We start from the raw sequence: 15395 nt of genomic DNA on the forward strand, positions 1-15395 counted from the left end.
TTTTAAATAGTTTTTGATATTCAAAAAATACAAAAATATTTCCCTAACCTATTTGGATGATGATGAATCTATGAAAAATATTCTCATCAATTTTATAATTGATTTGAGATTTATTTGAGATTTTAATTCAATTAGGTTATTTTTATTCATTTTTAATGGATTAAAAATAGTTTCTGACTTTTAAAAATGCTGAAATTTTTTGTCAAACTTAGTTTGACCTTATTGAACTTGGGATAAATCACTTGGACCATTCAAGGTTGATTTGAAGTGATTTTGAAGTTTGACCTTCCTTTTATTTTTAATTCAAGTTTATTTTAATGTTGAAAATACCAAAAATATTATGCTTATTGTTTGATCTCCAATCTTCATCTCACTTCTGATTTTTCTTTGTTTGACTTTGACTTTCAATGTCATTTGGTCAATACATATGGATTGGTACATCTTATTTCACCTTATGCATTTTGATCTTTCCATTTCCTTATCCATTCTTCATTTCCTTCTTCTTCTTCTTCTTCTTCTTCTTTCTTTTTATCAATGAGTTGAAGGTTGATAAGTTAGCATTGATTAGGGAGACTTAATCTACCTTGATTCAAATCTAATTCATCTTGATCCATTGATCAAGTGAATGGCTTTGCATTAAGGATAGGTTGTTTTCTAAATCATGCAAAAGGCTAAAACCAATACAAGATCAATTCTCTTATTCTTTTTGGCATGGCAAGTTGTTGGAACTTGGTTCACTAATCAAGACTTCTAACTTGTGTTGTTGCCTACATTATTATTGACCGGCCTCAGCTTGTTGTGACTTCTACATAAGTCCAATTACAATTGCTTAACATAACGCTAAATTTGCCTTATGGCACACTAACTATTAACAATAACTTTTAACACTAACTATTAACACTAACTATTAACCATTAACATTTACTTTTTGCTCTTTACTTTTATGCAATTTACTATTCTTGCACATATTATCCATTTGCTTTTCTCTTTGCTCATTTGAGCACATGTTTATGTTAATGCCATTTGCCTTTTGCTCACTTGAGCACATAATTGTGTATATACTATTATGCTTGTGTATTGTTTTGATTGTTGTGGACCAAATGCAAAGAAGTGGACTTAGATCTTAGGACTTTCCCTATGCAATAAATGGAGAAGTGGACTTAGTTTCTAGGACATTCCCTATGCAAAATTGGAGTGAGAGGACCTTAATGATGAAGAAGGGCCAAGCCTCTAAACTCACTTTTGTCTATTCTTGGTTTATTTCATAAAACTCTTTGATGTGTGTGTTCTTGTGCTAGGAGTTCCTATTTGAGCTTAATTGAAGAACCATTACCATGAGCTTCCAAGAGAGAGAGATCCAAGATGCATTGAGAAGTTTTTTCCAAGTTCATTTGATTGATGATTGCTTGAGGTTATGTTTATGTGATTGCTTATTCCAAAGGATGGGAGCTACTTGGATCATCAATATGATCTCAAGAGAGGAACTCCATTGTGGTTTTATTTCTTTATCCCTCACCTTTTTACTTTACTTAGGACTTAGCCATTCTTCTTCTTCCCTCCCCTCTAACCCAAGCCAAAAAATTTGTGCAAACATTTAACCATTGTTTTCAAACATTAGAAACCTAATCCTTATGCTTTTGGATTTTCAACTTTCTGTTCATAACACTTATTTTGAATTGAATCTTTAAGTTAACTTTGACCATTTTTGTATATACTTCTAATTGGTAAATATAACCCATTCAAATGTCTTTTTGTGGTTCCAATGGCCACTTTCTTAATCAAATTTTCCATAACCTTTAGCTATTAGGTTTGAGTTATCCTTGAGGTAGATGTAATACTCACCTATATCCTTAGTGATGGACCATAAGACTTCCATGCTTATTATAGGGTTAACCCCTCACTAGCATGTTGAAGCTATCCTCACATGGTGGGTTTGTGGTTTTAGGTTGAGTTTTCTCCCTTGGATAACAAAAGACCTTAAGGCTTTTGGACCAATCAATTCACTAACTCATTTTGAGATTTTTACTCTGAACTTCGAGGTTTCGATCCTAATATTTTTTAAGATGGTACGTAGGCAATGGGTTCATCCATCCAAACACAAAAATGTAAGTACTTGTATATTCTCTTCTCATCCCTTCAATCATGTTTGCACAAACAAATTTTCACAAAAAACAATAACCTTTACAACAAGTGTGAAAAGGGCTCCCTAGGAATACCTAGGATGTTTTGGGTGCCTAACACCTTCCCATTACATAACCAACCCCCTTACCCAGATCTCTGTTTCTCTTTTACTAGTTTTTGTTAAAACTTTTAGGTTTTTGTTCGCTTTCTAACCATTCCTTTGGATAAATAGAAGTGCAGTGGCGACTCGACTTGTATGATTTACCTTAGATTTAGTCAATATCTCTAATGGTAACGAATACCCCGCTACACTAAGAAACACCTTACAAGACTCTTTGTTTTTCTTGTCAGCAATGTCCTCAGGGATGTTCACCACAAACTCTTTAACAATGCCTTCAAAACATTGAGATAACCCATTAACTGTTTTCATTAAACTAGCAGATTTGATCAGATCCATAACCTCCTTAACTTCCACATCATCCTTTCCCAGTTCTCTTTCCAAAGCTACTCTCCTTTGGATTACAAATTTCCACTTGGCTGCACCATCTTCCAGATGGAAGGAAATGTTATCCAAATGTTAAACAACAACCTTAGCAGGAGATTTTCTAACAATAGACCTTTTGATAGGAGAGATGTCTGGGACATCGTCTTCAACATCATCCTCCGAATCAGAACTTTCTCTTACCTTTCTCTTCTTTACCTCCACTTTACTCCATGACTTTGAAGGGCCTACAGTAGTAGCCATCTTACTAGTTTTGGTTGTCATCATCTCAACCACAGACCTCCACTTTCTGGTCTTCATTCTCTTTGCAACACTTGGCTTCAAGTGATGAAGCAAGCTGTCATATTCATCATCTGAGCTTTCTTATTCCAAGTCAATCACCTTCTTACCAGAGTCATGCTTCTGAGAAGCATCTACAGATTTCTTACTAGGCAAGGTTTGTCCTAAAGAACACAGTCCCTCAGCAGCTATGTCTTTCTCATACCTAGATGATTCATCATCTTTCTCATTGTGAGGTTCCACCTCAGGTGAGGGGTCCCTTCTAGATAGAGGAGTCGAAACTCCCTTGACTGAGTGTCCTTCATTTAGGATCCTCGTGACCAAATTTCTAATGACACGATCAGTATGATGCATGTCATCTGTAGAGGTAGGGTTATCAGAACTGTTACCTTGAGTATGTCTAGCAGTGGAGGATGGACCAAGAGCGTCACATGAGATGACTGATAGGGGAATCACTTCCAAAATGTCCTCATGAAGAAAATCCATGGATGGTGTTCTTGCTTTGTGCGCAGGTTTAGAACTAGAAGATGAAGGATGTTGTGACATCTTGTTGAGCTTGTGAAAGAATTTTTGTTTCCCTAGCAGAGATGGTCAATAAAGTTTGAGGAAGATGGAAGTGGTTGAGATGAGGTAGCGTGTGAAACTGCTATAGATGGTAGTTCCAATACTAGGTCATGATTTACCATAAATGGGACACTTTCTTTTAAGTGGGCAGACAATATTTTTATTACCTTTTCCACTCCAAATTAATTGCTATAAATTCTCATGGATACAAATCCTTAATTTCCCTCTTAAACATTCAAATTGACTAGCATCCAAAGCCTTTGTATATATGTCAGCTGATTGCATTTCAGTAGTAACATGCTCCAGGGCTATGATTTTCTCTTCCACTAGTTCTCTAATAAAGTGATGACGAATATCAATGTGTTTTGTCCTGCTGTGCTGAATAGGATTCTTAGAAATATTTATAGCACTCAGGTTGTCACAGTACAATGTCATGACATCTTGTGTGACATTGTATTCAGTCAACATCTGTTTCATCCAAACCAGTTGAGAACAACTACTTCCAGCTGCTATGTACTCAGCTTCAGCAGTAGAAAGGGACACACAATTTTGTTTCTTACTAAACCATGATATCAAGTTGTTCCCCAAGAAGAAACATCCTCCTGATGTGATTTTCCTATCATCAGCATTTCCAGCTCAGTCAACATCACAATATCCAGTCAGCATAGATCCAGAACCATGAGTATACAACATCCCATAGTCACTGGTTCCATTGACATATTTCAGTATCCTCTTCACTTGGTTTATGTGACTGACTTTTGGTTCAGCTTGATATCTAGCACAAACACCTACAGCAAAAGCAATGTCAGGTCTGCTTGCTATGAGATATAGCAGACTTCCTATCATGCTTCTGTATAGACTTTGATCTACACTAACACCATTTTCATCTTTGGAGACTTTCAGATGTGTAGGAGCAGGTGTCCTTTTATGACTTGCATTCTCCATGCCAAACTTCTTAACAATGTTTTTGGCATATTTACTTTGAGATAGAAAGATAGAATCTTCCATCTGCTTGACTTGTAGCCCAAGAAAATAGGTCAGCTCTCCAACAAGGCTCATTTCAAACTCAGACTGCATTTGTTTAACAAAATGTTCGATCATCTGATCTGACATCCCACCAAACACAATATCATCCACATATATTTAAGCCACCATGAGCTTTCCTCCTTCATTCTTAATAAACAGGGTATTATCAATACCTCCCTTCTTGTATCCATTGTTAGTGAGGAACACTGTGAGTCTATCATACCAAGCCCTAGGAGTTTATTTTAAACCATAGAGGGCTTTCCTCAACTTGTACACATGCTTTGGAAGATTTGGCTTTGTGAATCCTTTAGGTTGTTCAACATATACTTCCTCATTTAAGTAGCCATTCAAGAAGGCACCTTTTTACATCCATTTGGAGCAGTTTGAACTTCATAATACATGCCACTCCAAGCAATAGTCTAATAGCCTCAAGGAGAGCAACAAGGGCAAATGTTTCATCAAAGTCAACTCCTTCAACTTGATTATATCCTTGTGCTACTAATCTTGCTTTATTTTTAGTAACCATCCCTTATTCATCAGATTTGTTCTTATACACCCACTTTGTTCCTATGACATTTATTCCTTCAGGTCTTGGAACCAATTCCCATACTTCATTTCTCTTGAATTGGCCTAGCTCCTCCTGCATGGCATTGATCCAGAACTCATCAATCAAGGCTTCCTTGACATTCCTAGGCTTAATCTTGGACACAAAATAGCCATGTGAGATCACTTCCCTTGATCTAGTTGTGACCCCTTTATTTGGGTCTCCTATAATGAGATCTTTGGGATGATCCTACTGAACTCTGATGGAGGGTCCCTTGTTGATTTTGTCAGCTTCAGGTTCAGCTTGAGGAGGTTCACTCTCATTATTTTTGTCTGGTAAATCAGTTTGGGCATCATTTAGAGATGTCTCAACATCGTCTGTGACATCAATCTGTTGATCATCAACCACAACATTGATAGATTCCATCATTACTTTTGTTCTGAAATTAAATACTCTATATGCTCTGCTGTTTGTTAAGTAGCCCAGAAATATTCCTTCATCACTTTTGGGATCCATCTTCCTTCTTTGTTCAGGATCAGTCAAGATATAACATTTACTACCAAACACATGGAAGTATTTGACTGTAGGCCTTCTCCCTTTCCAGACTTCATATAAGGTAGTAGGAGTCCCTTTCTTCAAGGTTACTCTGTTGTGAACATAGCAGGTTGTGTTTATATCTTCAGCCCAGAAGTGGTAGGGCAATTTCTTGGCATGAATCATAGCTCTGGCTGATTCTTGGAGAGTTCTATTTTTCCTTTCTACCACACCATTTTGTTGGGAGTAATGGGAGATGAGAACTCATGACTAATTCCTTCTGATGCACAGAATTCAGCAAATTTGTTGTTCTCAAATTCCTTCCCATGATCACTTCTGATTTTGATAACTTGACTTTCTTTTTCTCTTTGAAGTCTTAGACAAAGATCTTTGAAGATTTCAAATACATCATATCTTTCTCTTATAGAATTAACCCAGGTGTATTTGGAGAAGTCATCTACCACTACATAAGCATACTTCTTCCCACCAAGACTTTCCACCTGCATGGGTCCCATCAAATCCATATGGAGGAGTTTCAGTACTCTGCAAGTGGTGTCATGTTTGAGCTTCTGGTGTGACATCCTTGTCTGTTTTCCAATCTGACATTCCCCACAAACTCTTCCTTCATCAATATTCAAGTTGGGAATTCCTCTAACAGCTTCAACAAATATAATTCTCTTCATACCTTTAAGATGCAGATGGCCCAATCCTTGATGCCATATCTTCACTTCTTCTTCTTTGGATAGAGTACACATTGATGAATAACCAGTTTCTTGACGACTCCACATATAGAAGTTGTGCTTATACCTAACCCCTTTCATGATAACTTCATTTTCTTTATTAGTAATCAGACATTCAATTTTTGTGAAGTTTACAGTTAGACCTTGGTCACACAGTTGACTGATGCTTATTAGATTTGCAGTCAGTCCCTTAACAAGTAGGACATTGTCAAGGTTAGGGACTCCAGGGAAGTTAAACTTACCAATCCCCTTGATTTCACCCTTTGATCCATCACCAAAGGTTACATAGCTGGTGGCATGAGGATGAAGGACAGTTTGCAGGTTTTTGTTTCCAGTCATGTGTCTGGAGCACCCACTGTCAAAATACCAGTCTTCTTTGGCTGAAACTCTGAAGGAAGTGTGAGCTATCAGGTTTGTAACAATAGTCCTAGGAACCCATTATTTTCTGTTGATAGGTATGTGATGTTTGGGTCTAGGTTGATGATGAGAAGGACAAGGATAGCCATATAGCTTATAGCAGAATGGTTTTATGAGGGCCAAATTTTCCACAGTAATGACATCTCCGTCTTTGATGTTTCCCTTTCTGCTGTCTTCCTTTATGAAGTTGTGATATATGATGTGACATCTTTGGTTTGCTACCAGTGTGACTGCACTCAGGTTTGGATTCATTGAACCCAATGCCAGACTTGTCTCCTGATATTTGTCCAGTTTGGAGAATTTTGTCTAATGTGTCAGATCCATTGTTTAGCATTCTGACATACTTTGTCATCTCATCCAGTTTGGAATTCAAGAACACTACTTTAGTCTTTAACTTAGAGATGGTTTCCAAGTGTTCTACCTTCTCATTCTCTAGTTGTGTTATCACTTTCTTCTGACTTTCAACTTGTTGACACACTTCTTCACTTCTGTGACACAACTTTCTGTAGGTAGTGGCTAACTCATCAAAGGTTACTTCATCATCACTTCAGTCTTCATCAGAACCCCATCTTCCAATCAATGCGGTCACAAGATTTGCAGACTCTTCTGTTTCACTTTCATCAGACCAAGTAGCAGCAAGACTCTTCTTTTGTGTCATGAGGTAGGTTCCACATTCAGCCCTAATGTGTCCATACCCATCACATTCATGGCACTGAACTCCTTTTCCTTCTTTGGTCTTTTCATCAGATCTTGTTCTTCTTCCAGCATTATTGGACTTACTGATGTCAGATGAGATGTTCTTGACATTAGACTTAGACCTTACATCCATCTTTTTCAGAAGTCTGTTAAACTGTCTTCCCAGTAATGCTACATCATTTGCCAGATCATCATCAGTATCTTGACCACTTTCTTCCTCTTTTTCTTCAATGTTTGACATGAAGGTTATGATTTTGACTTTCTTTTCAGATCCATCACACATTCCCATCTCAAATGTTTGGAGGGGTCTAATTAGCTCATCAACTCACATATTGGAAATGTCTTGAGACTCTTTCATGGTTGTCACTTTCATGGCAAATCTCTTAGGAAGTGACCTGAGTATTTTCCTCACTAGTTTTTCATCTGGCATCTTCTCACCCAGGGCTCCTGAGGCATTAGCAATTTCAAGGATATTCATATGAAGTTCATGAATATTTTCATCTTCTCTCATCCTTAAATTTTCAAACTTGGTAGTGAGCAACTGCAGTCTAGACATCTTTACTCTAGAGGTGCCTTCATGAGTGGTTTTGAGAATGTTCCAAGCATCTTTAGCCATCTCACAGTTGTTTACCAATCTAAAGATATTCTTATCTACTCCATTGAATATAGCATTCAATGCTTTAGAGTTCCCAAGGGCTAGACCATCCTCCTCCTTGGTCCATTTTTCCTCAGCCTTCTTATCAGTTGTAGCTTCTCCATCCTTAGTAATAACTGGATGTTCCCAACCTGTTAAAACAACCATTCAAGGATTCAAGTAGTCATAGTTGGATGCATCCAGAATAGGTGGTTTGTGAACAGATCCTCCATCTCTCTCCATAGTACCAGAATGTAACGTCCCTAGATCTCACCCAGAACCAGAGCAGGATGCCTGCTCTGATACCAATTGAAATTCTGGTATCAGATATGAGATGTCGAAGGTAATGTCACGACACTAATATCTTAACAATACAAACAGGATAAAAGATAAAGAACAGTAATGCAAGAGACACAAGCAATTGTTAACCCAGTTTGGTGCAAAGTCACCTACGTCTGGGGGCTACCAAGCCAGGAAGGAAATCCACTAAACAGAATCAGTTCAAAGACTCTCAGTAAAAAACTTCAAGTTACAGTCTTTTCACTTAATCTCTACCCGTGAGACTTCTACCTAAGAACTCTTAGATATGAGATCCTACTCACTCCCCCTCAATCACAACAGTGATATAAAACAAGAATTACAATGAAAAGAAGTCACTCTTCAAAGACACATACTTGATCTTACTTAAAAGCTTCAATCAAGTAGACACACGCTCATGCTTCAATGCTTAGAGTGGACAAATTACAACTCAAAAATCAGACCAATTCAATCATCTATGGATGAATTGAATGGCTTACAATTCACACGACCACACACGACTAAAACCCTTATTCTATATCAATATTTCGTTTGTTATTTCTTGTGTATAAAACCAGGTTTTCCATGTCCTTTATATAGAAGCAATTGTCTGGGCTTGGACATCATAAAACCCTAAAACTATTTTCCATTCATATCTTTTCATGACAGTTGATTATATCTCTTTGGAAAATACGTCAATCTAGTTGTAATTACGGATTGATAGTGTGTTCAATCATCTCACCAATCATACACAGATTAGCCTTAAAAACGCAATCACAGAATAGATAACATTGAGACTGAATGTTCTGTATACAGATGTCATGACATCGGGTCTGACATCTCAGTAAAATCCTGCATAATCACATTTTAAACATCCTGCAGATACATGTTATCTTATGTCAAGACAACACATGTGACAACTTGTGGACACTCTAGGTTTTACCAAAATTGCTGCCAACACAAGATCCTACAATCTTATAAAAATTGAGCAAGTTATGGCCTTGGGAAGTTGACTTTCAAATTAGGGTTTAGACAAAATGACCTATAATGTTTCAACATAGAAAATGATTTTCCAAGCAAAACTAGCTCTATGTCTGCACATGAAAGTTGTTTGGAATGTCATTTAGAGTAAGTTTTCTCTTGGAATAATTTTCATATGGTGAAAATTATAGGAGATAGGGTCTAGGGAGACCCAGTTTTGATTAGATGAATTCATCGTGCCAACCACCATCAACCAACTTGCTAACTTCCAATTCTCTTGACTTTCTTGGCTCATGGTAGATCATATATGCATAAGATGGTGAATTTTGAAGTGTCCCTTGAGGAATTTGATCAATTGGTGAGATAGCTTGTTGGAGAAGTTACTCAAGATACCCAGCTAAACTAGGGTTTCCAAGGCAAATCACCCTCAAACTCTTGAAGAAAACTTGATCAATATAACATGTAGAGATCATTGGGACTCATATATGATGTTCATAATGATTCTTGAATCAATTCTTGGTTGTGCTCTTTGTTCATGAGGGTCTCAATTCCTAGATGTGATCTTTGATGAATCAATGGAGATCATGCCCTTCCTACAAAAGAGTTAGGAAAATACAAAGACATATTTTTGGTATTTTGGTTAGTGAAATGATAAAATACAAGTATGATATAATCACAAAGTGCTTGGTGATCTCTCCCAAAACAAACCCAATGAAAGAGGGGTAAGGAGGATGCCAAGGTATGATCCCAATGCTTATGCTTATGCTTATGATGGAGATGCATGAGGGATCTTAGGGTCAAAATTAGGGTCTTACAGTTGCCCCTATTTAAGGACATTCTAACTGAGGAGGTGAAGGTTAAAACCTTCGGCTCGACTCAGTAGAATGGGCTTAAATAACAATATAGTGAAACAAATTTTGGTCCCTAAGAGACCTCATGATGCAAATGATATGAATGAAAAAGTTAATACTCTGTGGGGAAATATTGCCACAAAGGAAAAAGAAATTAGAGAGACCGAAAGTCCGCAACAGTATAATAGATTCTGAGGGAAAACTCGCTGGGGAGACAGAGACTCTGGGGGGATAAAAGGAGTTATGCGTAGGCCAGGCTACGACTTAAAACTATTGGGGGACTCGAGGAATTCCATACAAAATGGAAAGACTCAGCCAGGAAAATAACAACATCTGCATGGGATACGAATAAGTCAGGGTAACACTGAAGTACTCGACTCACGCTGAAGAAAAAAATGATTTCACTAAGGAAATGTACACTCAACTCAACTGGGGAGAAATAAAATTTCAACACAGGAGGAGCAGAAATCTATTATCTACTACTTGTTACTGGGTAAGGAGATAATAAAGATCTGATAGAGAGAACATTTGTCATCGGTTAGGATGAACATATCAAGGATGACTCACTGAGGAAAAGCCAGGAGGGAATATTCATTACCGGTTACTGGGTAATAATAGCCTTGCTGGGGAAAACTACGGAAAATAGGATTTACAACTACCGGTTACTGGCCAGAAGACCACAGGGTGAGAGTATCCGTCATCGGTTAGGATGAACATATCAAGGATAAACTCGACAGGGACGAAAATCCGTCATCGGTTCAGATGAACATATCAAGGATTGACTTTCCTGTGGATGTTAAGGAGGACACCCGTCATCGGTTAGGATGAACATATCAAGGATATACCAACTGAACAGAAAGGGATGAATTACATCTATCGAAAGCTGGATAGAAAACCATCGGAGAGAAAAATCCGTCACCAGTTAGGATGAACATATCAAGGATTAACTCTGCGAGGGGTCAACGTGGGATTTACAACTACCGGTTACTGGGTTGAAGACCAATCAAAGAGAAAATTCGTCACCGGTTAAAGTGAACATATCAAGTATAGACTCTGAAAAGGGGAGCAAAAATAGGAATTACATCTATCAGTTACTGGATAGAATACCAAAGAAGAGAAAATTCGTCACCGGTTAAAGTGAACATATCAAGGATAGACTCTGCACATAAAAAGTAGGATTTACGACTACCGGTTACTGGGTAGAAAACCAACAAGGAGAAGAAAACCCGTCATTCGCTACGATAAACATATCAAGGATTAACTCTCTAAGGAACAAAATAGAGATTACAACTCCCTTTTTTACTGGGTATAATACCAGAAATGATAATATCCGTCACTAGTTAAAGTGAACATATCAAGGATAGACTTCTGTGAGGAATGGATCCACTAGGTATTCTGCTGAGGAGAAAAAGGGTACTTTTGCCGGGTATTGGGCAAGAAGTAACAAACTGCAAACTAAGAAGAATATTACCAGTTACTGGGTAATAGACTCTTAAAGGAGAAAAATATCTATCTAGGTAAAAGCTAGAAAGAAAACGGTCAATCAAGACTCAACCTAATGAGGACATAACTCAAGGGGAGTAACTCTATCCAGAAAATTTACTGGAGAGAAAACTGAAATAACAATCATCCACGAGGAGACAAACTCAGTGGGGAAACGGAGAAAGGTTAAAGTCGTTCTACTTAAGGGGCTGACGCGCTACAATTGAAAGAGGATAGACATCAGATTTGGCATGGGGATAAAGTATCGCCATAATAAAGAATGAGAATCCTAAACACATAAAATATGAAGATGCATGATATGCAAATCATGAAATTATATGAATATATGTATATGTATATATGATGATTATGCTGACAAAAAGATTGCAAACATTACAGAGATGTCACAAAGAAATTGAACCATCGATACAACCCTCGGTCAATCCACAAAATATGGAGACAAACTGCTGGAGAACAGAGAGATCAACATCCCAAGGGCTCAACCCTGGCTGGGGAGAGAGGAGGTCTGCTAAGGATAGAACAACATCACCTCTGTGGAGAATTTTAGGTCAACACCATAAAAATGGGAGACAACCCTACAGAGAAAACAATCAACATAAGCTGCTCAGGAACTAGGAGGAAACTCTGATTGGGAGCAAAGATAAAGTGATTGGTGGGGACACAAAAGCGATCTACTGGGGAGGATCAAACATCCTGATGACGATCCACCTGCTGAGGAAACACAAACTTCACTGGGGAAGGCCGAAACTCTATTGGGAACAAGGACACGCCGTAGGGTATCTGAATCAACCAACTCAGTTGGGGATAAAGAAAGAAGCTCCGATGCGGATCAAATACTCCGCCAAGGAACTGAATCAACACAAACTCCTAAGGATACCCGAAGGGTTAACTGCTTGGGGAACCTTTAATGCTTCACACTTAAGGACTTGCTTTTTACTGAAATGCAGTTGATATTCGTCTTACTTGCTTTGGAAAAGTTCTTGCTTTTATATTTTAAAGAAAAACTTGATTTTGATTTAAAATTTAATTTTAAAATGATCATAATAAAATTTAAAACTATTGGCTGAAATAAAATAAGAGTAGAAACAGTTGGATAAAAGCTCAACTTTATTTAATAGAACGGTAGTCTGTAAATGACAAGACTCCATAGATTTTACAAAGTTGAAAATGGTAATTTACATAGAAAAGGGTTACATTGAATACAAATGATCCTTAATCCCTCTACCAAATCTTGATATCTAATGTGCTCTTGACCGCTGCTGGAGATGAACTAATGTCAACCCTTGTGCTCGATCAGGTCTTCAAAATCACTGAAGATCAGCAGAATGCAGTTACTTGCCATAATCCCTAATTTTTGCATAAGTTGCCCCAAGGTGGGGTACTCAACTTATCGGGATTTTTTGTTTGTTTTATGTCTCTAATTTTTTCCTGAATCGCCCTTTCGGGTTTTCAATCCACCGAGACGCTCATTTTTGCCTAAGCCGCCCTTTCGGGTTTTCAACTTAGCGAGTTGTTCTTTTATTTTTTAGGCGAAGTATTTCTTGACTGCATTTGCATTCACAGGACGAGTGAACTATTCACCATCCATAGTTGTAAAAATCAATGCACCGCCTAAAAAGGCTCTCTTGACAACATATGAGCCTTCATAATTGGGAGTCCATTTCCCTCTGGAATCTGGCTTGAACGATAAAATCTTCTTGAGCACAAGGTCACCTTCTCTGAACACTCGAGGTTTGACCTACTTATCAAAAGCTTCCTTCATTCTTTGGTGATACAACTGACCATGACACATGGCAGTCAATCTCTTCTCTTCAATCAAATTCAACTGGTCAAACCTGGTCTGACACCATTCAGCTTCAGTCAACTTGGCTTCCATAAGCACATGCAATGAAGGAATCTCAACCTCTACAGGGAGCACTGCTTCCATACCATACACAAGAGAGAAAGGGGTTTCCCCTGTTGAAGTGCGGACAAATGTACGATACCAATGCAAAGAAAATGGGAGCATCTCGTGCCAATCCTTATATGTGACAACCATCTTCTAGATAATCTTCTTGATGTTCTTATTCGCAGCTTCAATAGCCCCATTCATCTTGGGTCTATAGGGAGAAGAATTATGATGTGCAATCTTGAAGTCCTTACAAAGAGCTTCCACCATATTGTTATTCAAGTTCGATCCATTGTCAGTAATGATCTTACTTGGCACACCATAACGACATATGATCTGATTCTTGATAAACCTCACAACGACTTGCTTGGTTACATTTTCATATGATGCCACTTCAACCGACTTTGTGAAGTAGTCAATTGCCACTAGAATGAAGCGATGTCCATTCGAAGCTTTGGGCTCAATCATCCCAATCATATCAATTCCCCACATGGAGAAGGGCCATGGGGAAGAGATAACATTCAATAGTGTCGGAGGAACATGAATCTTATCAACATATATTTGACACTTGTGGCATTTCTTCACAAACATGCAGCAGTCAGATTCCATTGTCAGCCAATAGTAATATGCTCGTAACATCTTCTTTGCCATTGCATGTCCATTGGAATGAGTACCAAAGGAACCTTCATGCACTTCAGTCATCAACAAGTTTGCTTCGTGTCTATCCACGCATCTGAGCAAAACCATGTCGAAGTTTTATAGATGTTTGATTGGCTGCATTTTGTGTTAAAACCCTAACTGTACTCTGATGTCTTAACTAATGTCATGACATGCTTGAGTAGCATGCTGAAGGATTAACTAATACAGGATTTACTGAATGTCAAATTGGATGTTATGACATTCATCCATGACAACAGATATTGAACTATAGAATAGTTGGTTTTTGTGCTACAGTTCAATATTTATTTCAGTCTGTTTTTCAGGAGGATAATAGACCTAGCATATGGCCCAGTGTCAAAATGTCAAACTGGATGTTATGACATTTATCTCTGACAGCTGATACTGAAGTATAGACTGGTTGGTCTTTTACAGTTCAGCATTTAGTTCAGTCTATTTTTAGGAGAATAACAGACCTAGCATATGATCTATGTTCTGGACGTCAAACTGAATGTTATGACATTCATTCCTGACAGCATATGCTAAAGTGTAGGCTAGTTAGTTTTTTTGTTTCAGTATTATTCTCAGGCTATTTTTCAAGAATCCAATAGCTGAGCTAAAATCCAGGAAACTAACAACTGAGCTACAATTAATGGACCTAACAAATAGCCTATTTGTTAGCACCCTAATATGTGGAAATTAGGTTAACTTGCTTAACCTTATTTTTAGGAAATACAAGTACAAGGCCCAAGTGCTGCAATATAAAAGGATGGCAATCCCACCTTCAGCAATTCAGGGGTTTTAAGCGTGAAGCATTCACTGTACCATCATACTTCACTGCTTTATTTTATGTGTGTCTTGTATTAGGTGTATCTTGTGAGCCAAGCAATTATCACCTAGATGATTGCATTGGACTAGGGTGTTCATTGAGTTGTAAGTGTTGTGTCACTCTAAGATTTTAAGCGTGAGTGTTGTGTTTCTTGATTAAAGTTGTTAAGTACAATCAAGAGTTGTTTGAAGTATAACTTCGTCATTAACTTTAATCCAATTAAAGGTTGTAATCACCGTGGTGATTGAGGGGGAGTGAGTAGGAACTCTGGTCAAAGATTAAGATTGAAATTGCAATGGGTAGGTATTAAGTGATAGGATTAAACAGTTGGT

The sequence above is a fragment of the Lathyrus oleraceus genome, chromosome 3 (assembly GCF_024323335.1).
Source record: "Lathyrus oleraceus cultivar Zhongwan6 chromosome 3, CAAS_Psat_ZW6_1.0, whole genome shotgun sequence".
In the NCBI taxonomy this organism is placed as follows: domain Eukaryota; kingdom Viridiplantae; phylum Streptophyta; class Magnoliopsida; order Fabales; family Fabaceae; genus Lathyrus; species Lathyrus oleraceus.